Genomic DNA, 26,470 nt, shown 5'->3' with positions numbered 1-26,470 from the left:
GTCTAGTTAGTTTAACTATCTATGGGGCGCAGGCACACTGCACGTTGGGGGGGCTGTCTGGGCTCATGCAGGGGTGCAGGGAGGGGGGAGTTCTGTTGGGGTGGGTGGGCAGGGATGGGGTGTTGTTCGTTATTATCACAAGGCAACCCTTTTTTTGTGTTGGTTCTACTGTGCTCTCGGGGGGACGAATTATGGTTTCTGTGTATGATGGGGGGTAGGGAATTAACTTTGTTGTCTTGGAACGTTAATGGACTGGGGGACAGGATCAAACGAGGTGTGGTCCTGCAGTATCTGAAGCGACTCTCGCCCGATGTAGTCTTTCTGCAGGAGACACACCTTATTGGCAATTCTTTCTGCGCCATGAATCGGCGTGGCTACCGCCTCGTGGCCCACTCGGGCTTCACGTCAGGCTCAAGGGGTGTGGGTATCATGGTAAAGAACTCGCTCCCGTTAGAAATTGATGAGGTGCTCCACGATGATAGGGGACGTTACACTGTCTTGGTGGGGAGAATGGAGGGCAAAGTGGTTGTCTTTGTGTCAGTGTACGTCCCACCGGGGTTGCAGTCGACCACCTTTGCAGACCTGGGGCGCCTCCTCCTTGGCCTTCCGGGGGGGCTTCTGGTGGTGGGGGGGATTTCAACGCGGTGGTTTCTGGGACTGTGGATCGTCACCCCCCTAGGGACCTCCCCCGGGCACAGGCGTGGCTATCCGGCCTCTTGGATACACTGGGATTGGTGGACTGCTGGCGCTTAAAACATCCCATGCAGCTGCAGTACACTTTCCACTCGGGGGCCCATGGTAGTCTCTCACGGCTTGATTATGTCCTTGTCCCGGCGGCCTATGTCGGGAGGGTGGGGGAGGTGCGCCATTTGGCACGGGGTATCTCGGACCACTCCCCGCTTCTGTTGCATTTCGATGTCTTTCCTAGGGGTGAGAGCAGGGTGGTCCCAATCAATTCCTGGTACCTGCGCGACCCCACCATTCGCGCTGACTTGATTAAATCCCTCCAGCGCTATTTTGATGAGAATGTGGGGTCAGTGCCTTCGGCTATCTCCCTGTGGGAGGCCTTCAAAACAGTACTCAGAGGGGAGGCCCTATCCCTTATTTCCCATGCCCGGAGGCGCGAGCGGGAGGAGGTGACCCGGGTGGAGGCTGAAATAGCTGAGTTGGAGGGTAATCTAGAAGATGGGGTGACGGATGCTGCACTACATGTCCTCCAGCTCAAACAAGCAGCTTATAGGGCCCTCGTTACGGAGGCGGCCAGGGGCCTTAGTAGAGAGCAACAGGGGCGACTGTATGATGTGGGTGATAAGGCTGGTAAACTGATAGCGTGGTTGGATAAAAAGGAGAGAGCGAATCGTGTGGTCCCGCTGATTGAGAAAATGAATGGTGTGTGTGTAACTGAGCCAGAAGAAATTGTCTCCTGTTTCGCGGATTATTTCCGCGAGGTGTATTCCCCGGTCTCTTCTTGCTCTGAAGAGGATTCCCGTGCCCTGCTCAGGGATATCGCGCTGCCTTCCCTTTCCGGGGAGGACAGGGTGTCGCTGGACGCCGCTCCCACCTCCGACGAAATCGCCCTCGCCATACGCTCGGTCGCTTCTGGCAAGGCCATGGGCCCGAATGGTATCCCTATCGAGTTGTATAAGCTGCGACCGGATACATTGGCGCCTCACCTCCGCGCAATGTTCCTGGCGGCCCACTCGCTGGGCTCCCTCCCGCTTGACCAGCGTCTGGCTACAATCGTGGTGATCCACAAGGAAGGGAGACCTCGGGACCGGGTTACTTCTTATCGGCCTATCTCACTACTGAATGCGGAGCCCAAAATTCTCGCCAAGGTACTGGCCAATCGGCTGGTCGGTGTGGTGGGAGATCTGGTTCCTCAGGACCAGTCTGGCTTTATTCCCCATCGCAACACAGCCCTTAACCTGCGGCGTTTGCATGGGGTGCTCGCGCGCGTCCCATTTATACGGGAACCGGCCATTTTGGCGTCCTTGGACGCCACCATGGCGTTTGACACGCTTGAGTGGCCATACATCTGGGCGATGCTTGCGAAGTTCGGATTTGGCCCAGGATTCATCAGTTGGGTCAAATTGTTGTATTCGGGTCCATTGGCGCAGGTGGTCGTGAACGGAAGAGTATCGGCCCCATTTGAGCTGGGCCGGGGCACGCGACAGGGCTGTCCCTTGTCGCCGCTTCTTTTTGCGCTTGCCTTGGAGCCCCTGGCGGAGTGGCTGCGGTGGGAGCCTTCCATCCGTGGTCTCCGTTGGACCCCCGAGTATGAGGACCGCGTATCCCTATACGCTGATGACATCCTTCTGTACCTAGCCTCCCCACGTAAATCACTTATAGTGCTGGTTGATGTTTTACATTCGTTTGGTCGTAACTCCGGTCTCGTCCTCAACTGGGCTAAATCGTGCGTGTATGTTCTCTCTGGGGAGGCTCCTATTCTCCCGCGGGGCTGTCCGATCCAGATCGCCCCACAGGGATTTCGGTACCTGGGTGTCTTCATTACTCTGGACCCGGAGGCCCGGTATGAACGGAACCTGCTTCCCCCCCTCCAGCGCCTGCGGGTAGATGTCGCACGCTGGCGGCGCCTGCCGCTTTCGCCGCTCGGCCGGGCGGCATTGTTCAAGATGATGTCTCTGCCGCGTTTCCTGTACGCTTTGCAGAACACTATGGACTTAGTCCCGGCGCGCTACTTCCGTGAGGTGGAGAGTCTGCAACGCCGCCTGTTCTGGGACGGGAGGCCGCGTATTGCCCTGGCGAAGCTGACGCTCCCATGGTATGACGGGGGGATTGCCCTCCCGGATATTAAACGGTACTATTGGGCCTCCCAGCTCACTGCAATTAACCATGGCCTATACGGGCCCGCCTTAAACCCGGCATTCGAAATGGACAAGATGCTCCTGCCAGGTGGCGACTACAATCGAGCGCTCTATTCTAGCGCGCCCGACGCTCGTCTGACGGGCCCCACGCGTGTCATGGTGCAAGTCTGGCACGCGGCCAATGCAGCTATGGGGTGGAAGGACCGTTTGACCCGGGCGTCACCACTATACGCGTCTGAGCGGTTAGGTTCCCTGTGGACCTCTAAGGGCTTTGAGAAGTGGGACATAATAGGTATCAGTAAAGTGGGGGATCTCTGGACGAGGGGAGGATTTAAAACGTTCGATATGCTGCAGACGGAATTTCAGTTGCAGGGCAGTGAATACTTTCGGTATTTGCAGGTCCGTCATGCGCTGGGCTCCGTCTTCTCGGACGTTGCCTCCATCCCGGAATATTCCCCCCTGGAGGATAGAATGCTGGATGGGCACGTCCCGGACAGCACGATCTCACTGATATACAAAAAGCTGATAAACGACCGCTCGGGCCTGTTGACTGCCCTTCGTGCGGCTTGGGTTGCCGACGGGCTGGAGTTGGACGACGAGGACTGGACCTCCGCGGTGGCCTCCCCGAAGGAGGTGGCCATAACGGCTCGCCTTCGCTTCGTCCAGCTCAAGATACTCCACCGGGTCTACATGACGGGGCCAAAGCTTCTGCGTATGGGCTATGCTGGAGATGGGTTGTGTAAGCGTGGGTGTGGTGCTTTGGGGACCTTTCTGCATATTTTATGGGAGTGCCCGGAGGTGGAAGGGTTCTGGCGTGGTGTACATGAGGTGCTGCGACTGGTTACGCATGTGGCGCTGTTGCCTGAAGCGAGGAGATGCCTGTTGAATGTGTGGGAGCCGACTGATTACTCGGCGCCGCAGACGTGGTGGGTGACTCTGGGATATATGATAGCCAAGCGTGATATTGCACAACTGTGGGGATCCCAGAGGCCCCCGACGGTCTCGGCCTGGAAAGAACACATGGACTGGTGCATGTTTCGAGAAAAGGTGGTGTATGTGGCGAGGGGTAAGCCTGGGACATGGGTGAAAGTATGGGGCCCCTGGAACGCCTACCGCGGCTGCCTGATACCTCGCCAGCCCCATCCCCTTAGCCGACTCGTTCCCCCGCTGCCGGGCATTGGGTTCCCCCAGTCCTCGCTCTGTTCTCTTCCCCCTCTTTAGACTTCTGTGGATAGTTGGGATCCCCCCTCTAGGGGAGCACGTGCTGCTATTTTCGATTGTGGGTTGCCTTGTGGGTGTGGTTTTCTTGTTGTTCTTAATTTAAAATGAAACCGCATAATGGGGTCTGGATGATGTGGCTTTTGACGTTGTTACCTACTGAGAAATGCTCCTCCGTAACACCACGTGTTCCATAAATGTATGTCGTATGTTCCTATCATTGCTAGCGGCCGGCCGGAAGGTTGTAGGCCCATACTTGTATACTCTTAAGACTTGTAATAAACGGTTTAAAAAAAAAAAAAAAAAATGTATGGTCCTTGGAGTTTTGCTCTGCCTGACTCGGTATTGCCTTGAACCATCTACATGTTTTTGTATTATGTAATGCACTATGTTTTATTTATAAATGCCAATAAAAACGTCCTGGAAAAAAAAAAAAGGAAATGGTGCTAATTTCACATCCCTAGGCCCGGGCCTTAAACAGCAGAGTTGTGCATCAAGTTAAACAGATTTTCCTGGCATGGTTCAAATCAGTAGACTATCCCTCATGTTGCAAAAACATGGCTAGCTCAGGTCTCAGGCATCAATGATGTTTGCAGAGTTTTATGGGCCCGGGTTTCAGAGGTAGCATTAAGATTACAGCTGCCGCCCATGCAGGTAAGAGCGGTAGGGCCGGGTGGGGGGGGTTTTCAATGGACGATGACGAGGGAAAATTAATTATATATTTATTTCTCCTCGTCATCGTCTGTCAAAATCACCGCCCAGCCGGCCCCACCGCCCCACCGCTCCTACCTGCACGGGGTGGCTGTAAGGTCACAAACTGTATACCTCGCGTCTGAAACATCAACTCAATTGCCCTCTTACAGAGAATTTACAGGTTCATCTTTAAGGCTGTAGAGCGGCTCCTCATGTCAGCAACCTGGACAGCAAAAAAGTGAAACATTTAACAAATTCTCCTCAGAGTTCCCTTTCTCAGACAGTGTCTGCAATCAAATACCCCCTTTACTTGCTGGATCTCCCCCATTCAAGCGCTTACTGTCTTGCTTCATGATAATTTCAAATTCGAAATTGTAAATTCAAATAGGCATGATTGTATCGGACGATCAAATAATCAAATAATTACAACAAGGTCCTCCTACCCTGCAATTGGGACTTTGGGATATCTTTTTCTCCTTTGTCTCTATGTTCTTGATAGACAGCAGGCAAGAGCAATTAAAAAAGAAATATATATATATATATGGAGAATATTTTTGTTTAGGTATCAATAGATTTGCAGATAAGGGGATATTGGTAGCTACGGCTCTCAGCCAAGTTTGAGATAATTTGGTTTTGTACTCCCCCCGTATGATGTTCAGCTTGGGGCATGTGTAGTTTAAATTAGTGCAATTTTAATGGATAGCACTCATCTTGCTGCCAAGTGCTTTATAAAAACGAAGGGCCCGGTTCACAAAAATAATCTGAGACAAAATCCTATCTTTACGACTTTCGGTTTTCACAGAAGGCATTTAGGAGTACTAAAGTTAGAATTTTGTCTCAGTTAATCTTAAATTTTGGCCTTAAATTAAACTTAAGACGAATTTAAGTTTAATTGAGACAAAATCCTAACTTTACGACTAGGATTTTGTCTCAGTTAAACTTAAGTTTGTCTTAAGTTTAACTTAAGACCAAAGCTTAAGTTTAACTGAGAAAAAATCCTAACTTAAGTCCTAACCCTAGTACTCCTAAATGCCTTTAGTGAATACCGAAAGTCTTAAAGTTAGGATTTTGTCTCAGATTACTTTTGTTAATCGGGCCCTAAGGTAAGGTAAGTATTTGTAATTACCTGCATGAGGTACTATGCAGCATGACACTTTTTGCATGATGAGGAGAGGATGCACTGAGGTGAAAGGTCAGTCCAATGGTCAAGACTGAGATTTTCTTTCTATTATGTTGGAAGATCTGCTCCTGTTAAATTAATTTGGAACACATCCAGATTGGGTGAAATATTGATTATAACATGCATGGTATTGATATATTTTTGTTGTTTTGAAGATTCCCCTATTTGTTCTACTGATATGTTGTACATATATGTAAAGTCTAATGTGGTCCTGAAGTAGGTGGTAGAGCAAATGCAGAACCACCGAAACGTGCGTTGACTGTTGGGGCGACTGTTGGGGTGTCTAGTCCAGGGCCACTATATAAGAAGGAGGGAGGTAAATAGACTCTGCCGGTGTATGGAGGATGTTGTATCTTTCGGACTGTTGTATGATAGTTGTTTGGAATGTGGTATGAAAGGTATGTCAGAGAAGATTGTGGAACAGATAGGATAAATGGGGGGTGTGGTTTAATGGTAATCATGTGGTGTTAAATTATGAAAATAAGCATACTTACTTCAACAACAGATCAAATCTAATGATAAATGGATTATGTAAATGAGTAAATGTGAATAAATATATGTAAAGAATTGTAAAAAGTGGCTGGAAATAAACTGTTGAAAAGAATACAAAAAAATGTATGAATAAAAAATAAGAAATATGTCAAACAAAGTATAGGGTGGGATCTGGATTTGTTCTTGTAGGATTTATTTCGACCTTGTTGTTGATTTTTTTGTGCTATTCCGCCCTCCCCCCGGTCCTGAGCCTATTTTATGCACAGTTAAAAATGTGAGGGGGCAGTTACGTAAATTTTGCTATATTAGCGATTGTTCAACCGCAGGGTAGTTTGTTTCCCTGTGGATCATTGAATCTTGTTTGGTTATCTTGGACATTTCATTTCTCGACACATAAGTTACAATTCTTTTATTTTTTTATGTATTTATTTATTTCTCTGGGGGTGCACATGGTGGTGTATTGATAGAATGGAGGCGTTGAAGACATTTGGGTTTTCAGCTGAGGAATTTAACAACTTGTTAAGCAATACAATGTCTTGAAAAGAGAGTTGGGGCATCTCCATTGAATAACAGTGAATAGATAAAATTACTCAACATGAAGAAAAAGGCTTCATGTTGAAGAGAGAATGGAGTCTCATGCACAATTCATGTTGGAGTACCTCAGAGATGGAATAATCCCCCTCAGGATTGAGGGTTACAAAATTTCCTACGTTATTTGCTGAACTAAAAAAGTTTTTGGAAAGATGATCCCAAATTGCCAATCGCTGGGTGAGGGATTAGATGATCCTTATTGTAGAGACAGCTAGAGAAGTGGTGATAGTTCTGAATCAGAAGATTGTGGAGTTGAAGCAGAAACTGCGAAATATGAGCACACTGAATGAAGCGAAGACAAAACTGGATGAAATAAATGTAGAACTAACAAGATTTGATAGCTACTATATTAAGAAAAAACTGATAAGCTTAAATGGATATTATACACACCCTTATCCATATTATATATGGATAAGGGGGTGCACACAAGAGAAAACTTACCCATACCTGATTCCTAATAACTACCAATAATGGAATCAGGAACTGAGAGGTCAGGATGGAAATAGAAGAAGAAGAATTGTAACCTTCTCTGACAGTCTAACCATGGACTCTGAAGGTGACAATTCAGGGAGGTCGAAACTTTCTTTGAATAACCATCCAAGTGGTAGATCGATATTGTTGAAAACTGCAACCAATCCCCTTTTCCTTTTTTACTGTGTGGGAGGGGCAGGGACGGAATCGGTTTTAAAGACAAGACAGAGGGAGATATTACCAACAGGACCCTCAACATCAGTATCTCAAGTCGTGGAACAACAATATTGGAGACTGTAGGAATTACGAAGGTAGATGAGGCTTTACCTATTTTTAACTTGCCATCAATAGAAGTAGGAAAAGAGGAAGCCCAACTGCTGGCCAGAAGGCTATCATTTGTTCCCAGTGTACGGGTCAATACATTCAAACTTAATAAAGATGTTCATTCCTTCTTCAGGAAAATACGTTTAAGGAAATTCTTCATGCATTGTGGAATTGAAGGTGAAAACACTAATCAATCAATGTGCACCAAATTTGGACATGGTAGGGCAAGAGTTGGCGGTTTTTGAGAGGCCATACTTAGAGATTGGAAAAAGTCACTAAATTTATACCCCCAGTGAAGCCCAATTTGCTGAAAAAAGATAGAAAAGGCCCTTTGGAAACTTTAAAATAACCCCAATGTCATAGTTGAACCCCGTTATGCTATGTTATGTTAATAAGAATTTCTAGAGCGCACATACACCGGGAGGTTTCTTGCCGCTTGCTTTGGACAGTATCAAGGCGATGGCGGATTATGCATGATCCTGCTCAAATAACCATGTCTTGAGCATTTTTCTAAACCCCAAGAGGTAGTTGCATGATCAAATCCCTAATGGTAGGGAGTTCCAGAATTTGCGGCACAGATAAGAAAACCTACACCCTCCCTGGCGTTTAAGCTTGAAGGTGGGGGTGGTAAGTAGGTGGAGGTGTGCTGAGCGCAGATTGCGGGACGGAACATGCCTCGATATCAGGCAGCTGATAAATTTAGGACTCCTACAATGAAGGGCCTTGAAGATTAGGCACCCTGTAAAAGCTGCACGTTGTGCAATTGGGAGCCAGTGGAGTTTTACTAGTAAAGGTCTGGCAGACTGCCATTTTGGTTGTTTGTGAACAAGTCTCGCAGCTTGGTTTTGCACCAGCTGGAGGCGTTTAAGTAAAAATAGTGGCAAGCCGAGGTAGATTGAACTTGAGAAGTCAAGATGGGAGAGTACCAGGGCAATCACCACCTGTATGAGGGCGGCGTGGGTTAACAGGTGGGCGATCTTCCTGATTTTGCGTAGCTGGAAGAAGCAAGTGGAAGCCACTGCCTCTACTTGGCCTATAAGTGAAAGATCGGCGTTTATGGTGACTCCTAGGCTTTTTACCGAGGGGGACGGGATGGGGGGAGGTCCCAGTTCGGTCTGCCAGTAGTCTGAGTCCCAAAAGGTCTGGGCCTTCCCGACCAGGACTAATTCAGTCTGGCCCGGGTTGAGTTTAAGATGGTTGAGATCCATCCAACGCTGAATATGGAGCATAGTGGTTTGGAATTCCTGCATTGAGTCAGGGGAGTTATCAATAGTAAAAATCAGTTGGAGGTCATCCGCGTAGTTAAAAAAGGTTACCTTCCTGTTCCTTAGGGAGTGAATCAAGGGCAGGAGGTAAAGATTAAACAGATGGGGAGACAACGATGAACCTTGTGGGACCCCACATATGGTAGAGATCCTTGGAGCAGTAAAAGGAGCAAGACGCACTGCTTGGGTGCAGCCCTCAAGGAAGGATTTGATCCAGTTGAAGGCTGAGCCCTGTATGCTGGCCTGTCTAACATGGCCAACAAGATTTCATGGTCGACCGTGTCAAATGCGGCCAACAGGTCCAGGAGCACCAGGGCCTGAGGTGTGCCCTTGTCCGCCTTAGCTCGGAAGGTGTCCAGGACCGCGAGTATAACCGACTCAGTCGAGTGAGCGGGTCGGAAGCCAGCTTGGTGAGAGTCAAGGTGTTCGGAGTTTTCAATAAAGTTCGACAAACACCTGGCGACGTGTGCCTCCAATATCTTGGCCAGGAATGGGAGCAAGGAAATAGGGCAATAGTTCGAAGGATTCAGGGGATCAGCTCCTAGTTTTTTTAGGAGAGGGACCACTATTGCATTCTTGAACGCGCTAGGGACCCGGCCTTGTGAAAGAGATTCATTTAAAAAGGGCAACACGGTGTGTGGTAGAACAGAAAAGATCTCTTTTAGAATATATGGGGGGCAGCAGTCTCTAGGGGAACCTGATTTGACTCGGGCCAGCAAGTCTAGAAAGGTCTGTGAGCTAATGGCGGGAAAGTGGTCTATGGTGTCTGTATTAGTGAGCGGAGTATCTGAAGGCACCATATGCCTGGCAGTGGAGATGCTGGCTTTAATGCTGGCAATTTTATTAATAAAGTAGTCATTCAGGGAGTTACATAGGTCTTGAGTAGGAGAGTGTTTAGGGAGAGTTCTCTCAGCGTTGCAGAGGTCATTAACAAAGGGGGTGGCTTTGTCCTCCTGGATACTGAGTAATATGTCAATAAAGTCCAAGGCTTCACGGCAATAAGAGAACATCATCAAAAGACAAACAGACAAGTATTTGTGACCGTCGAGAGGAGCATACAGCGCATGACAGATAGAGCCTTAGAAAACAGATAAATCTGCAAAAAAGAACAAACATTTTAAAAGAAAGCAAATCTTGTAAATCTGGCTATGTATGGAATTCTGAAAACACATCAGAACATTGCTGACCCCCTCTGAGACTCTTTGTCTCCTCTATTAATGCTTTGATCGAAACACTATCTAAATTTGTTATATTAGAGAAACGGGAGACCTGATTGACAAGATAGAGAACACTCCATATGACAAAAACAGGGAAATCCTAGTAACTTTTGACATCGAGGCACTGTATACTTATGTGCCTCAAAAAGAAGCAATGGAGATGCTTGTGAGATTACTGGAGAGGACCTGGGGCATCAGACCAGATCAATTTATCCTTAAGTGTCTAAAGATAGTTCTCTTTAACAACTGTTTTGAATTCAATGGAGAAATATATCATCAAGTGAAGGGGACAAGCATGGGTGCATCTTGTGCCCCCAGTATAGCGAAAATCTTTATGGGCATGTATGAAGAGCAGCACATATTTAATGAGCTTGCACCCTTTTATGAGTATGTGAGGAGTTGGTTCAGATTCATAGGTGATATCTTCTTTATTTGGTCTGGAGAGGAAGAAAAACTGGGTGAATTTATTATGTGGCTGAACGCTACCAATAGGAATTAAAAATTTTGGGAAAAGTACAGTAAATATCAAGTAGAGTTTTTTCGATAAATAGCTTGTGGGAGCGCAAGAATAGTCAGAGGTAGCTCTTTATAGAAAACCAACAGCAAAAGATTACTCTCCTGCAATTTGGAAGTTTTCACCCTAACTGTCAGAAGGATTCAGTTCCTTTTGAAGAATTTTTAAGGATTCGTAGGAACTGTACTAAAATGGAAGACTACATGCAGAAGAATTAAAAAAGAGATTGATACAACGAGGATACCCTAAGCGACTTATTAGACAGGCCTTTAAGGCAGTCAAGTATTATAATTGTAATGCTTTTTTTTTTAAAACAGCACAAGAAGAAGAATGAGGAGGAGAGATGAGTTTGTGTCATCAATCACTCCAGCCTTAATTTTAAGGAGATGAAATCTTTTTGAAGAATTGGAACATCTTAAATACTTCTAAAGAGGATCAAAGATTGAAAAGGCCCATGTTTGCATGCAGGGGAATGCGGATCTTATGGTAAAACTAGTGCACTCCCGCATAAGGCAGAAGGATAGATCACATCAGGGTACCATCATGAGTGTAGTTCCCCTTTAAAGGTAATCACTGCTGTGGAACTTGCCACACCTGCTCTTCAGCCGTAATAACTGAATTTTGGAGACATAATGACAATCCCATTAAGTTAGATGATATGACAAACTGCAGGAGCAGTAATGTTGTCTACCTTGTTTTATGACCTTCTGAGCTTGGAAATGCTGGGGAGACGGGGAGAGGATTCAGGACACGTTACAGAGAACATAAATCCCCCATAAGAATGAAAAAGATTCAAGCCCACATGGTAAAACACTGTGTGTTTGAAAAACATACAGAGAATGTCCTAAGGTGGTTTATATTGGAGAAAATAAAAACCAAACCAGGATGTTCTGACATGAAGAAATGCAAAGAGAAAGAAACCTTCTGGACCTTTTCTCTAAAAACTAACAAAAAAGGTCTTAATGAAGAAATTCTATGGCTAGAACCCTAGGGAGATTATCAAGGAAGTTTTTCATTCAAATGACTGTTTCTAACTTGCAATCCCTTTGGGGTAGAAGAAGAAAATACTCGGGGTGCATCCAAAATGATTCTTTGGCAAGTATTTAAAAAAGTTGAAACAATATGTTTTCCCTCTCTGGCATCTTAATAGTTATATAGGCGAAGTTAGTTCTCGGTCTAGTTGCACGTAGGACATGGTCACGTATGACGTGCAGGTGTGCTTGCATTTAAGAGGACGTACTTGGTACATGAAAAGCGAGGCATCAGATTCGCATGTGGAGAAGGTGGAGAGAGCGGTTGCTTCCCAAAAAATAGGAGCCAATACAGCTTGTGTGCCAGTACTTTTTACCCAGGAGCTCTTCATTACACTAGGATTTAGAGTGCACGACCATCTATTGCTGCTCAACCATGTTACTGTTGGGTTAGATGCATGCATATTTGCGTCTTTTTGTATTTTAGCTCTGTTGGAGCAGGAAGGGCAAAACCTTCAAAGTATGCCGTGTTTGTTATGTTTTGCCAGATGCACATAAGTCACTGGCACATCTGGGCGACATAAGGATCTCGATTGCGGGGTCGATACATTGAGTGTTAAAGAAGACGTCAACAAGGTTACTTCACTCGCATACGTTATCTGCCTTTTTCCGTTATCACACACATGCTTTATAACCTTGTTGGGGCACAGAGAAAGTGGGCTTTTCTCACCACCGTATACCACGTTTTGGCCCCTTGTAGGTTTGAGCCATGTTAGGTTACATCATGGTTGCGTAATGGGGAATGTAGACACCTCTTTAGAGATCACATGTGTGACCGATGTGCATGAGTCACAACTGGTGGGTGATAGAGATTGCAGAATAAGGTTTCTTGGAGGGAAGATGCTTAGAGTTTCTTCCACTTTTGGAAGCAGGAAGCAGTGATTATGAAATATATATATGACTCTGACCTAATGGAAACTTCTGTTCCTCTATGTGAAATTCTGTGTTTGTTTTCTTGGTTAGCGAGACACGAAACAGCGATAGGACCACTGTGTCCTCAACTGGTTTGGTTTTTAATGTGGATTCTGCGAAAGTGAAATTCATGGTGGAGTCTCTATACCTCTTGCGAAGACTCACACTATAGGTAAATCTAGCTCTGTTATGGGAGGTTACATTCTAAGGGGTATATTTACAAGAACGTGTGCTAAACATCACCGAAAAATGCTAAAGCAACTTTACACATCGCTGCCTATTGCGGGAAAATAACCCTGTGTCAACGTGGAATTTACAACACGGCGGTACCATGCGATAGTCTGCCAAAAACGCGGCCAATGTCTGCGATACAACCACTTTGACGGAGATAAAAACACAAACCCCAATGCGAAAAAACATGCGATGGGCCAAAGCGAGATGAGGAAGTCAGCGATAAGCAGCGCCAGGCCTGCAATACACACATGGCAGGCGGGAAAAATCATTATAAAAGTAGAAAAAACACTCAAACACAAACTGATCAACACCCAAGCACTATGGAGGCAGCGGAAGCATGCGCAGAGGACGAGCGCAACCCCAAAAGCACCCCAGACGACCAGCCTGGGACCTCGGGGACAGGGAAGGGCAAGGACAAGAAGAAGAGGAAGACGAAGTTCAGTCCGCAAGAAAACAGGATCCTAGTCACGGAGGTGATGGGACACCATCAACAACTGTGCGTCACCTCCAACGTGTCATTCAGCACCAAAAATTGAATATGGCGGGACATCGTGGACAAGGTGAATGCCGTCGGAGAGCACAAGAGGTCAATGGACGAGGCCAAGAGGCGATGGATTGACATCAAGCGGAAGACCAAGGAGAAACTCGCAGCCAACCAGAAGGCAGCAATGCAGACTGGAGGTGGGAGCCCAGCGCCACAGCTGGTGCTGGATGACATGGAGGAGCTGGTGTCGACAGTCATCAGTGTGGAGACTAGGGCCGGAGTCAGGGGACCAGACACTGCTCAACAGGACACAACACAACCACAACAGGGTGAGTGACCACCAGGTACTGGGGGGACGGGTGGAAATGGCCACAATGGCACACATGCACAATCAAGCAGAGCACTCTACACACCCACAATGACTCTGGGTCATGGCCCTGATCCACAGACTGTCACAATGTACAATGCCATGCTGTCTAAATGTCAACATGTACCATGCGGCTACATACATGTGGACACATTGTAATACACCATCTCCCCTTCACATTGCAGGGTCACCGTCAACACCTCCTGCAGGGCAGTCCCAGCCAATCTTCAATGATAATGAGGAGGACACCCCCAGCATCGACACCCAAACCCTCCAAGACATCATTGACATCATCTGCAACTCACCTCCAGGATCAGGGCAGCCCAGCTGCATCAAGGAGACCCCACCCACTACCCAAACCACCCAGCAGAAGGCACCCACAGCCCCGGTAGTCTCCCAAGACCCCCAGGAACAACACATGGCCATCCAACGCCATGTGCTGGAGGGCCAGAGGGCGAAGGCTGAGCCGGTGCGGGTGAGGTTCGGCATCATGGCTACCAAACTGGACGCCATCCATGGGTATATAGGCCCACTCCATGGTCTCCAGCGAGCCCTGACTGACATCGCTGGAGTCATGACGCAGATAGAAGAACACCTGTCTGCTCAGAGTAGCTCCAGCGATGCCAGATTTGAGCTGGCACACATGCAGAGGCTCATGGAGGACATGGTGTGGATGGAGGCGGAAAGGATGGCAGCTACCGCTGCACATCAGCGAAATGTAGCTGCGATCTACCATGCCCTGCAGATCCTCATCATGGCATTGCTGCCACAAGGCGTGGCGCAAATGAATGCTGCTGCCCCCACACCATCCACATCTCCACCCCCTGGTGTGTCAGTGCCTCACAGTGCTGCAGGCGTATCCACTCTGGCACCTGATGTGTCAGTGGCACACAGTGCCGCAGCCGGTACTGCAACATCCACAGGTGGGGCAGTGCACACATACGAGGACATGGATTGGTTTGAGTTCAGAAGGAGGCACTAGTATTCATTTCCGCCACCTGGCCTGTTTCTGCTTGGTGCCACACATGGACCCATGACCTTCCACTGACCCCCGATACACTCCGCTGCACTCACCTTGGACCGTTATATGGACTGGCATTTCCTGTTCGATGACCAATGACACGGCGACCAGACTGCGGACTGTACCCTTCCTCTTCTGCAGTACTTGTCATCCCCAGATGAACTCTGGCTGGCCCTCCACGGGCCCATATTGTGTGGTGTGCTTTGCATGGCTCTGTACTGCTCCAGCTGCAAAACTCCACTGGATGTCCAATAAACATCCAGTAACGCACTGCTGTGTCATCTCTTTCATCATTCATGTATGAATGCGTGGATGGATGTAGGCACAGTGATTTCCCTTAGGTCAATGATGCTCAACTAGTGGGATGCCAGTCACAGTGTGCTACATTGCCTATTGTGTTCCGGGTGCCGTGGACACTACAGCAGGGACACACGCATTAGTCACTTCCTTGTCCAGACATGGACTGAACCACGCCCAGAGCCCCCAAGTAATTGTTGCAAGCCCTGCGCTGGTCCGGCGTACGTCAGGCCAGATGACTCCGCTTACGCTGCGAGGGAGAGCCCACATAGCCACCTATCGCAGGCGTACTTGCTGGTGGTGTGAAGGTCACTGGTCTAGTTGTCAGCATGTCACGCCCACTCCCTGAGGGCAGGTTTGAACACACACCACACCCATCCGCACAGGTGTCACAGGCCATGTGACCCCGCAAATATAAGGGGCCGACAATGTCACATTCCCCTCTGCCGGTGGTGACTGGATGACGGACGCTCCACGGTTCTCAATCATAATGGGCCCATGAGTTATTGCGCACATGGTTAGTGGCACCCAAAGCCTTGCGGCCGTCACAGGCCTACCACCAAATGGCGCTGACTGGCGTTGCACAGTGTTAGTGGCACCGAAGCCTTGCGGCCGTCACGGGCCTACTACCACGTGGTGCTGACTGGTGTTGCACAGGGTTAGTGGCACCGAAACAGCTGAGCGGGTGTGCATCCTGCGATGATGACATGTGCACAGATGTGGTCTCCACCATTGATGACTCAGGACTCAGCGTCATATGTGGGACCTGCTGGGCCGCGGGGCTGGTCCGCATTATGTGGACCATGCCATGGTGGAGGCACGGGGGCCTGGAGCTTGCACAGGCACGTGGTGTGCCAGCTGATGGACACACCGGTGGCAGCAGGTGAGCAGTGGGGCCTGGGTGCGCAGGGGCGGCGTCTCTCTCTCTCTCTCCATTCCCTCTCTCTCTCTCTCCCTTCCTTTCCTTTCCTCTCTTTCTCTCTCTGGCTTTCTTTCCTTCTCTGTTTCTCTGTTTCTCTGTGTCTCGCTGCTTTGATGTGCGCATGACACACGTCCGGATGTTGTGCTTTATTTTGCAGGCTGTGACGTCGAGTTGTCCCTGACGGACTCGACAGGAGTCTTCCGCATTGGTATTTTGTATTGTAGTTCAATACAGTTTTTGGTTGTTACTTCAGTGCTGTGTGAGTGTTTCTCGTTCTTCTGGCCACACGTGTGTTTAATTTTGGCAATGTGCATCATCATGCGCTTTTTGTGGCTCTGTGTCATGCACGGTATATGTATGTCTGAGGGGATAGGGGGGGCTGGGGGTGGTTGCGGTGGGTGTTGTGGCCCTCATGGGTATCCGCGTTGCATGTTCATTGTCTCCATGGCATCTGTGGGTCTTCTGGTGTGGCTCTTGGCTGGGCTCCCTTTTATGCTGCAGGTGGTCGTCCTGCTTAACAACAGCAAAAGGCAGGTGTTAATTCCTGGTGCTACCGCGGTTTATCGCCTGTTTTTGGTTCGTATCGCAGATCTGGCAGTTAGTTGTGAAAGTGGTGTGTTTTTTTGTGTGATTTTGCACGGGAACGCTTACTCTGCATCTCATTAGGGTTAGTTGGTGGTGTCCACCGTGGAGATAAACTTTGGGGCAGTTATCGTGGGAATACTGGCGATGTCTGCAGTTTGCAACGGCTTGTGAATGGGGTGTGAAATCTGTTTCCACTTTTGATGCCTTAAGGTGGAGATAAATTGGAGATAAGTCCTTGTGAAAATACCCCTAAGTGTACTAACTTACACTTCGAAGACAGCAATAAATGTATGGGCCTTGGTGGCCCTTCTAGTCCTTTTTTCCTCCTTCTTTATTAAACTGTGTTGAGATTATCCTTAATCCATACAACAAATGTTAGTGTATGCCAGTGTCTATCAAAAACCTTTTTTATCCTCTTCTTATGGAACTTTGGGATATCTTTTCTCCTTTTTCTCTATGTTGTCAATAGACAGCAGGCCAGAACAATTACAAAATATATATATATATATTATCTACTGGCGGTCGCCAGTAGATAGTTATAGTTAGGACCGTGTTTCCATAGGAAATCTCAAAATTCTATTTTGAATAACTTTGGCGCCGGTCGACGAATATTCGCGAAATTTTCAAAACTAATGGGGCGCTCCGCTCAGCTCCTACTTTGAAAGTCTCGGGGGGATTCGTCAAGCGGGGGCCGAGAAAAAAGGGGGGTCCCAAAACGCATTTTCCCCATGCATTTTCCCATAGGACCTTTAGTCGAAGGTACAGCCCGAACGGCTGAACAGAATTACTTGAAATTTGGCAGAGAGGTAGTCCTCAGGTCAGGGATGTGCCTTTTGCATATATGGAGTCAATCTGTTCAGTAGTTCCTGAGAAAATTGCAGTTAAAGCACATAAATATCTATAGCCGCGCACCGTGCGCGCACCCTAACGTGCGCGAGCGTAATTCTGATTGGTGGTTACATGTCAGTCAACGTTCGAATCGGTCGAAATCAGGAAGTGTCGGACGCCATTTTGTTTGTTTTCAGTGCAAGAGTGAAAAAGGAAGGTGGCGAATGTGAAAAGGGGGCAGGGTAGAGAGTTCCTGACCCCCTAGCCTTTGTCAGGGGGTCCCTGAAGGACCCCGAAGGCAAAAAATGTGTTTAAATCTTTTTTAAAAAGAAATCGCGGGGGTGCGCGCACCGTGCGCGCACGGTGAAAGACCATTAAAAAAAATAAAAATGTTAATACGTAGTTTCTTGTAAAATAAATATATAAAAAAATAATAATAAATACATAACTTAGCATTTAAAAAACCGTACAAATTCACTTAAAAAACCATAGGTTTCACACACGTTATAGTTAGGAATTAGCATTTAAAAAACCTTGCAAATTCACTTAAAAAACCATAGGTTTCACACATGTTATAGTTAGCTGGACATTTCCCTCGTAAAAAACCAATGAAATTCCCCCGTTATAGTTAGTGCAGGCAACTATAACTCACGCGACCGCAATCCTCTGCTGATGACGTCAGATATTACATCACTGTATTTAGACACCTATTTACCCATGTCTTCTTCCATTAATCTTTAGCTATACATATATTACAAATATTTATTTTTCAGAAAGACATATATGTAATCAGTGATGTAATATCTGACGTCATCAGCAGAGGATTGCGGTCGCGTGAGTTATAGTTGCCTGCACTAACTATAACGGGGGAATTTCATTGGTTTTTTACGAGGGAAATGTCCAGCTAACTATAACATGTGTGAAACCTATGGTTTTTTAAGTGAATATATATATATATATATATATATATATATATATATATATATATATATATATATATGTATATAAAGAACTGTATACTTGATTATATGTATAGTGTGTCGTTACTGTCATTGTGACTAAAAGGCCAATGATTCAACATAGACGGCATAGTGGTAGCTCACGTAAATAGAAATACTGTTATGATATTCGCACCTCTAGTGGCAGACAGTAGCGTATTTGAACAGTGCTAGTGACAGTATGTATACGTACAAAATTTTAAAGAAACAGATGGAATCGGCATAGTGCCCTCTTAGTTCATGGTTTGAATCTCCTACACTGTAGTACGAGAGAGTCAATGGTATATCGCAATTACACAAATAAGGAAATACATAGTTAAATCCAAATGCCTCCAGAGTCAAACTAAAACTTCAGAGTCAACAGCACAATGCAACCTCCTGATTACAATCCAATAGTGCCCAAAATTAAATTCAAGTACAAAATAATAAAGAAAAGGATATATTTTCTTATCTGTGCCCATAGACCCGGGAAGAAAAGGGTAGGGTAACCGATACGGATAAATGATCCGCTGAGGTGGCGACCCTTCCTTTCCTCCTGTGCAGAAAAAGAGAAAAAAGAAGAAAGAATGATATAATAAATATTATACAAAAACATATTTTAAAATTGCACACAGTAATACTATTGCATCATGGTACCTGCTATTGGCTAAAAAATTGAACATACTTCAGCAACCAGCATCAGGACATATATAACCAAATAAGAAATGGTACACTTAAGGTTAGGCAGAACGTATACAGAACGCAGGGATAGAACAAAAATTAGTCCTCATGTAGGTGTACACTAAGTTCTTCATCCAAGTTGTGACCCTTGGGGAACTTGGTGTCAAGTACAATTATCCATTTGGACTCTCGTTTACGGAGTAGTAAAGTTCTATTCCCACCTCTTTGGCCAAGATGGACTTGTTCGAGGACAAAGTAGCTCAATAAAGAACTGTTGGATAGATGGAAAAGATCAAAATGTCTTGCAATAGGATAATTACTGTCTTTCTTATTGATAGCACGCATGTGTTCTAACACTCTTTTCTTTGCCATGCACGTGGTGCTGCCAACATACCATAGTTTACATGGGCACATCAATACATATACACAGAGAGAAGTACTGCAAGTTAAAAATTGGTTGATCGTTTTAGGTACAGTATGCCCCGGAATAGTCACAGTTTTTGTCATGTAGCTATTGCGACAAGCTTTACAGTGGCCACAGGGGTAGAAACCCTTGAAGTTGTGTTCACTTGTGGCTGGTCTAGGAGTGATATCATTATGGACCAAAAGATCTCTTAAACTGCGGCCTTTCCTGTAAGTTATTCTGGGTCTGTTTTCAAAAGTGTGACCAATAATAGGATCACTTTTCAATATATTCCAATTTTTAGTCAGTATTTTCTGTATTTGTCCAGAGTTGCCACTGTAGGTGAAAATAACTCTGTTACTGCCCTCCGAAATGTTGTCAGTGGTATCGGTGTCAGTTGATAATGTTTGGGCATGGTTGATTGAATTAACCTTAGTAACCGCTTTTTGGAGGACCCACTTCGGGTAACCCCTATCACTGAATCTCTTAATCATAACTTCTTTCTCAAGTTGGAATGCACTATTGGTACTACAGTTTCTTCTAGCTCTCAGCAGTTCCCCATAGGGGATGCTCCATTTGAGGGGCTCTGGGTGGCTGCTGAGAGCGTGAAGGAGTGTGTTGCCTGCTGTGGTTTTCCGAAACAAACTAGTTAAAAGTTTGTCCCGATGAGGTTGGATCAGTAGGTCCAAGAATTCAATTGAATCTTTGCTCATGTTGCTAGTAAGGGTAATGTTGCGATCATTAACATTGAGTTTCTCTATAAAATTGGTTGCCATTTGTTCGGTGTCTGTCCAGATCACAAAGAGATCGTCTATGTATCGCAGCCAAGTTTTGACTTTGCTGAAAAAAGGGAGGAGTGTACTGTCTTTTCTAATGTCCTCTTCCCACTTGCCCATGAAAAGGTTGGCAAAGCTTGGGGCAAAACAAGTCCCCATTGCTGTGCCCAGGGTTTGTTTGTAGATGGTACCGTCAAACATAAAAATATTGTTAGTAAGGCATAGGTGCATCATTTCCAACACCATGTTGGTGTGTTCTAAATGGTGTTGGAAATGATGCACCTATGCCTTACTAACAATATTTTTATGTTTGACGGTATATATATATATATATAGGATGTTTTTGTTTAGGTATCACTAGATTTGTAGATAAAGGAATATTGGCAGCTACTGCACTCAGACAAATTTAAGATAATTGGGGTTTGCACTCTCTCCTGCACGATGTTCACCATGGTTTAATTGAGTGCAATATAAATGGGTAGCAATCATCTTGCTGCCAAGTGCTTTATAAAAAATAAGTAAAGATAAGTAAGTATTTTTAATTACCTGGGAGAGGTACTATGCAGCATGACACTTTTGCATGATAAGGAAAGGGTGCATTGAGGTGAAGGGTCAGTCCAATGGTCAAGACTGAGATTTTCTTTCTATTATGTTGGAAGCTCTGCTCCTGTTAAATTAATTTGGAACACATCCAGATTGGGTGACCTATTGATTATAACGAACATGGCATTGATATATTTTTGTTGTTTTGAAGATTCCCCTCTTTGTTCTACTGATATGTTATACATTTATTTAAAGTCTAATATATTCCTGAAGAAGGGGGTAGAGCAAATATAGAACCACCGAAACGTGCGTTGATTGTTGGGGTGTTCAGTTTGGGGCCACTACACCAGAAGGAGAGAGGAAAATAGACCCCGCCGGTTTAATGAGGATGTTGTTCCTTCCGGACTGTTGTATATTAGTTGTTTGGTATGTGATGGAGAGCGATGATGTTCTGAAATTTGTAGGGGTGCATCAAAACCATGGATAGTCTGCACCCGCATATATTTTCATGTTGTTTTAATATTTGACCATTAGAAGGCGTTCAGTAATAACACATGTAAGAATAAATGGTAGAAGTGTCGTGCCATGTAAAGAGACAACGTAGCATTCATGAGAGGAAATTGCAATTTATAGTATTTGATGTCATTTGCCTAACGAAATTGCGTATATGTAATGAGATGTGTATGGTTTAAGTGTGCAAAATATTACAATTGCACATAGAAGCGACTTAATTGTATTTAATGTGTAGACTTCTGTAAGTTGTTCGCAGTTAACAATTAATTCGATGTGCTTCTGTAATGTAATGAGATGTAAAGGCCTAAACGAAAAGTTCACTTACATGTATTTGAGAGGCCTATGTGTTTCACTCTTATGTTGGCCGATTTCTGTAGGACTGAAATGTATGTCCCTGGGGGCTCAATAGTGAGGGTTTTTGTAAATATCATGTGCATGTTGAATCTGTTCTGTTCTCACTTTTCTGTTGCAGGTGGAGAAAGTCCTCTTTGTTAGTTAGAATAATGCCTTTTGTTTAGGAGAGTTAGGCTCGGAAGGATGCGTTACATTTTGGTGAAAAGGGCTGACAATTGGGAGCCGGTGTTCTTTCTCATTGAGGGAGGCCTGGGAATCAAGATCATCGAGCCAGGAGCCGGCAGCACCGTCATCGCGTGGAAAATCACCTATGGGAAATGTCCAGTGATATGAGGTGATCTGAGGGCGTGTTTTACGTTTTTGTGTTTTGTATTAGGGATAGTGTCCTGAGGTGGAGTCAAGAAAAGGGGTGAGGAGATCGAAGAGAGGAAAGGAGCATCTTAGAACAAGCTCTGTAGCTTGGGCTACTTGACCCATACATAGTGAGTGTACATCTTAGGAATTCTTCATGCGCTGACACCTTTATCCTGATCTTGCCTGGGAAATGCTAAGTAGGAATGTCACGATAGCGGTAGTATAGGGACAGACTAATGCTTTTTATTCATACTCCGCAGATGAAGACCGAACTCGACATGGGGGCAATCATTGCCTGTGTTCTGCTTCTGGAGATTGTCATTCTGTTTATGAGTCATCGTATAACGTTAGCCCATAGGTTTGGATTTGTATTAGTTCCCATGTACCTCCACAACCCCGTAATGAGGTGTTTATACATCCAGTTGTTCTTGGCTTTGTAATAAATCCCACTAACCTGGGTTCTGGAGTCTGTGATTCTTCTGAGTCTTGGTTTCTTGTACATTGTGATCTGGTTCAAATGAATTGTTTCTCCCCTTTACGCTTCTCAGCAGGCAATAAAGGTCCGTCGGCTATGAGTTCCACAGTAATTTGGTGGGGATAAACTTGGCCCTTTCATATGTGATATGAATGGTATGCCAGAGGAGATTTTGTTCTGCAGCAGGTTACATGCAGAGCTTCACAGTCAGACTCATCTTAACTTTCAAAAAGGTCTGAACACCTGCCTTAACCCACATTACCTTCGCGTTCACACTGGTATTTACAGTATTCTTAATGCACCAGGAAGCCCGTGGGCCTGAGCTGCGCTTAACAAATATAATCCATTGCCTGAAGCACACCCATTTCAACTATCACAAAGCACAATCCTGCCTTTTTTAAGCCGTGGGAAGATTAAATGATTTGCCCAGAATAAGAGGATGTTGAGCCAACGCCAGATTCAAAGCTGATTTCCCTGTTCCAAATTTACCACTTCTGTCCGTTAGACCACATCACCGTGCATTTCATGAAAATAAACTGACTTCATACATGTATACTCCTATTTTATCCCACTGGGCATTTCCCCAGAGGGCTGAAGACATTGGAGGCCGGTTTTGAAAGCCCAGTGCCACTCCTACTCCCTCTGTCACTTTCCCTAGCTTCTTGAGGTAATTTCAGCAGGCAGAGGGCGAGAGAGATAGAGAGAAAGAGAGAGAAAGAGATAAGAAACAGTGCTGAGTTTCTAAAAAGAAACGTAAGTGCCAGGGCTCTCCTCAAAAGGCCAGTGCAGCTTGCACCATCAGTTGCCACTGCCAATGACAGTACCTACATAATTATTACCCATCACACTGTTACAAGTGTGACAGTTCAGTCGGTTCAAGGTCCTGGAAGCTATAAGAGTGACCTGAGTGGCAGGTATTATTTGTTTTAATATATATTAAATTAATAAACAACTGTTGTTCTGCTCATATTTAATTTACACAAAAAATGCCACCATGTGGCAGTTTTCATAAGTGTCAGTGTTGACAATAAAGTGCCGGTGCCAAGCATCAGAAACCACTGACTCAAAATAAGCACTGGACAGACAGCGATGAGAGAGAGAGAGAGAGAGAGAGAGAAGAAGGAGTGGTTTGAATATTTTCACCAGGACTGTTTTGTTTTTGGTTCCCCATTTCGGCCTGAGAGCCAGCCTATGTACACACTTGTTCGGAGAACATATAATCACTTACCATACAGCTCACAGTTAAACCCTTGTGGCTTTGCATGCACGCACGTACATACACAAACATAACTGAGGTGGCCTTACTGAATCTCATTTACGGAGGACAAGGGCACCCAGGGCTGGAGTGGGAAACAATGCAACCATGGCAAATTTTGTCAGATCAGCCCTCATACAGCACCTAATGAGCCAATCACTTGAAGGGTGTGGAGGGTTCTCTCACTGAGGAATGTTTGGAAAAAAGAACCAAAATGGCGCTTTGTATATTACATTTTTCATTTGTGTAGCACACTTCTACCACTAGTCTGGTCTTGCACTCATACACCAAAAGGAGCAGTATATCAATGAATGCCATAGATGCTTACATGTTCTAAATTATCCCCAATATACATAAAAATGTATTTTGTAACTTACCTCAAAGTTTAAAAGCCTAATAATGGAGCCAGATTTTAGCTTTATTCTATTATATGTATCTCACTCCTCTCCGATTTGCTTGTATCCTTATGACATAGGATGATGGTCTCTTATCCCATCTAATATGTCTTGTCTAATGTGTCACTGCTAGACCTGTCAGCCTGAGGGTGATCTTCCCCCAAACGTTATGCCTTCTTCCCTCCTGTTTTTCTGAGTTGTTTTGTTGGCCTTAGGACTCTGTGCCCTTTACTATTACTAACCAGTGCTAACATGCTTGTGCTCACTTCCTAAAACATGGCAAAATTGGCATACACCCGATTGGCATATTAAATTTACGTATAAGTCCCTAGTAAAGTGGTATACCACCCAAGGCAGGTAAATTAAATGCTACTAGTGGGCCTGTAGCACTAATCGTGCCATCCACTTAAGCAGCCCTTTAAAACATGTCTCAGGCTTGCCATTGCAGCATGTGTGCAGCTTTGAACTGTCAATTTGACCTGGCAACATAAACCCCTTGCCTGGCCTAAAACCCCCTTTTTAATGCATATATGTCTCCCTTAAAGTGGGCCCTAAACAGCCTATGGGCAGGGTGCATTGTATTTAAAACGTTGTACATGTACTTAAGGACATGTACTTAAGTTTGACATGTCCTGGTAGTAAAAAACTCCCAAATTCGTTTTTTACTACTGTGAGGCCTATCTCTCCCATGGGATAACATTGGGTTACCTATTACATTTAATAAGGATAACTTTTGTTCGGGAGCAGGTAGAAACATCATGTTTGGTGTCTAAGGAACTGTAATTTAAAATCCTTCTTAATGGTAAAATCAGATTTTAAGTCACAATTTTGAAAATGCCACTTTTAGAAAGTTGTAACTGCAACAAATGAAAGACAGAATGCTGAATGATTCAAACATTCTCCCCCAGTCAAGAGATCGGGGTTAAATCCATTGTTCTTTTGCCCACTACGCCACCCCAGTTTAGAGCCAGCCATATGTAAATCATTCATGACCCTGTGCCTCATGGGAACAGTCCAGACCGAACTGCCAAGCCAAGTCCTCCCTGGACCGGAAACAAGCATCCTGGGACCGGTTTCGGGGTATGTCACCCTTCATCAGCCAGGCTAGCTTGAATCCAGTGGCACAGTGAGCAAGTGACCCACGTCTGGGCATACCCGTCCCACTTAGGGCGAAAAGTGTAACTGCAACAAATGATGGACGGAATGCTGAATGGTTCAAACATTCTCCCCCAGTCAAGAGATCTGGGTTAAATCCATCATTCTTTTGCCTACTACGCCACCCCAATTTGGACCTAGCCATATGCAAATCAGTCTTGACCCTGTGCCTCATGGGAACAGTCCAGACCGAACTGCCATGCCAGTTCCTCCCTGGACCGGAAACAAGCATCCTGGGACCGGCTTCGGTGTATGTCATCCTTCATCAGCCAGGCTTGAATCCAATGGCACAGTGAGCAAGGGACCCACGTCTGGGCATACTCGTCCCACTTAGGGCGAAAGTTGGCAGTTTTTTGTCCTAATCATTTGGTGCCTGGTACTTTCATTGCAGTCAGCCATAACTTTCGACTTTGCTTTGGTCTCGTGCTACTAGATGTCCGCATTTGGGGCTTTGATCTTTTATGTGCTATTTTTCACTTTAAACCTTAAACATTCATAACTCTGATACTATTGATTGGATTTTTGTTGTTTTGTTGTCAAATAATTCATTATAATTTTAATCAATTTTTCTAAATTGGTGTGGGATTTTTCTTGTGTGGTGTTTTCACTTTACTACTGATAACGTCCTGCATAAATACTTTACACATTGCCTCGAAGTTAAGCCTAACTGCTTTTGTGCCAAGCTATCTAAGGGTAAGCACAGGTTAATTTGGTGACTTTTGTGGCTCACCTTGACAAGGATTGTGCCTGTTGCTTGAGAAGGGCTCACAGACCCCTCAATCAACAACCCAATATCTCACAGTGACAATGTCTAATATGTCATTATTCACGACTGAAAGAATTCTCCAACACAGTAGTATCAATTTGACAATGAACTGTGCAATCTGGATATGCTAAATGCATGTGCTGCTTTATAATAATAATTGGTTTCAACAATCAGATTGGGCCGCTACATATCACTCGCTCCACATTAGTGTGCCAGTGTGCCAATGGCTGGGCTTTAAGTGGGTCGGGTCCTCTCAGGTCTTACATATAGAAGTAATTCAAAAGTGTTTTTGAAAATGGTCTCTATTGGGTCCTACATTCATGTTCTGTACAGACAAACCATAACAATGATT

This window comes from Triturus cristatus, chromosome 1_2 (assembly GCF_964204655.1).
Source record: "Triturus cristatus chromosome 1_2, aTriCri1.1, whole genome shotgun sequence".
Taxonomy (NCBI): Eukaryota; Metazoa; Chordata; class Amphibia; order Caudata; family Salamandridae; genus Triturus; species Triturus cristatus.
The sequence above is the reverse complement of the archived record's forward strand: the minus strand, read 5'-3'. Positions refer to the sequence as shown.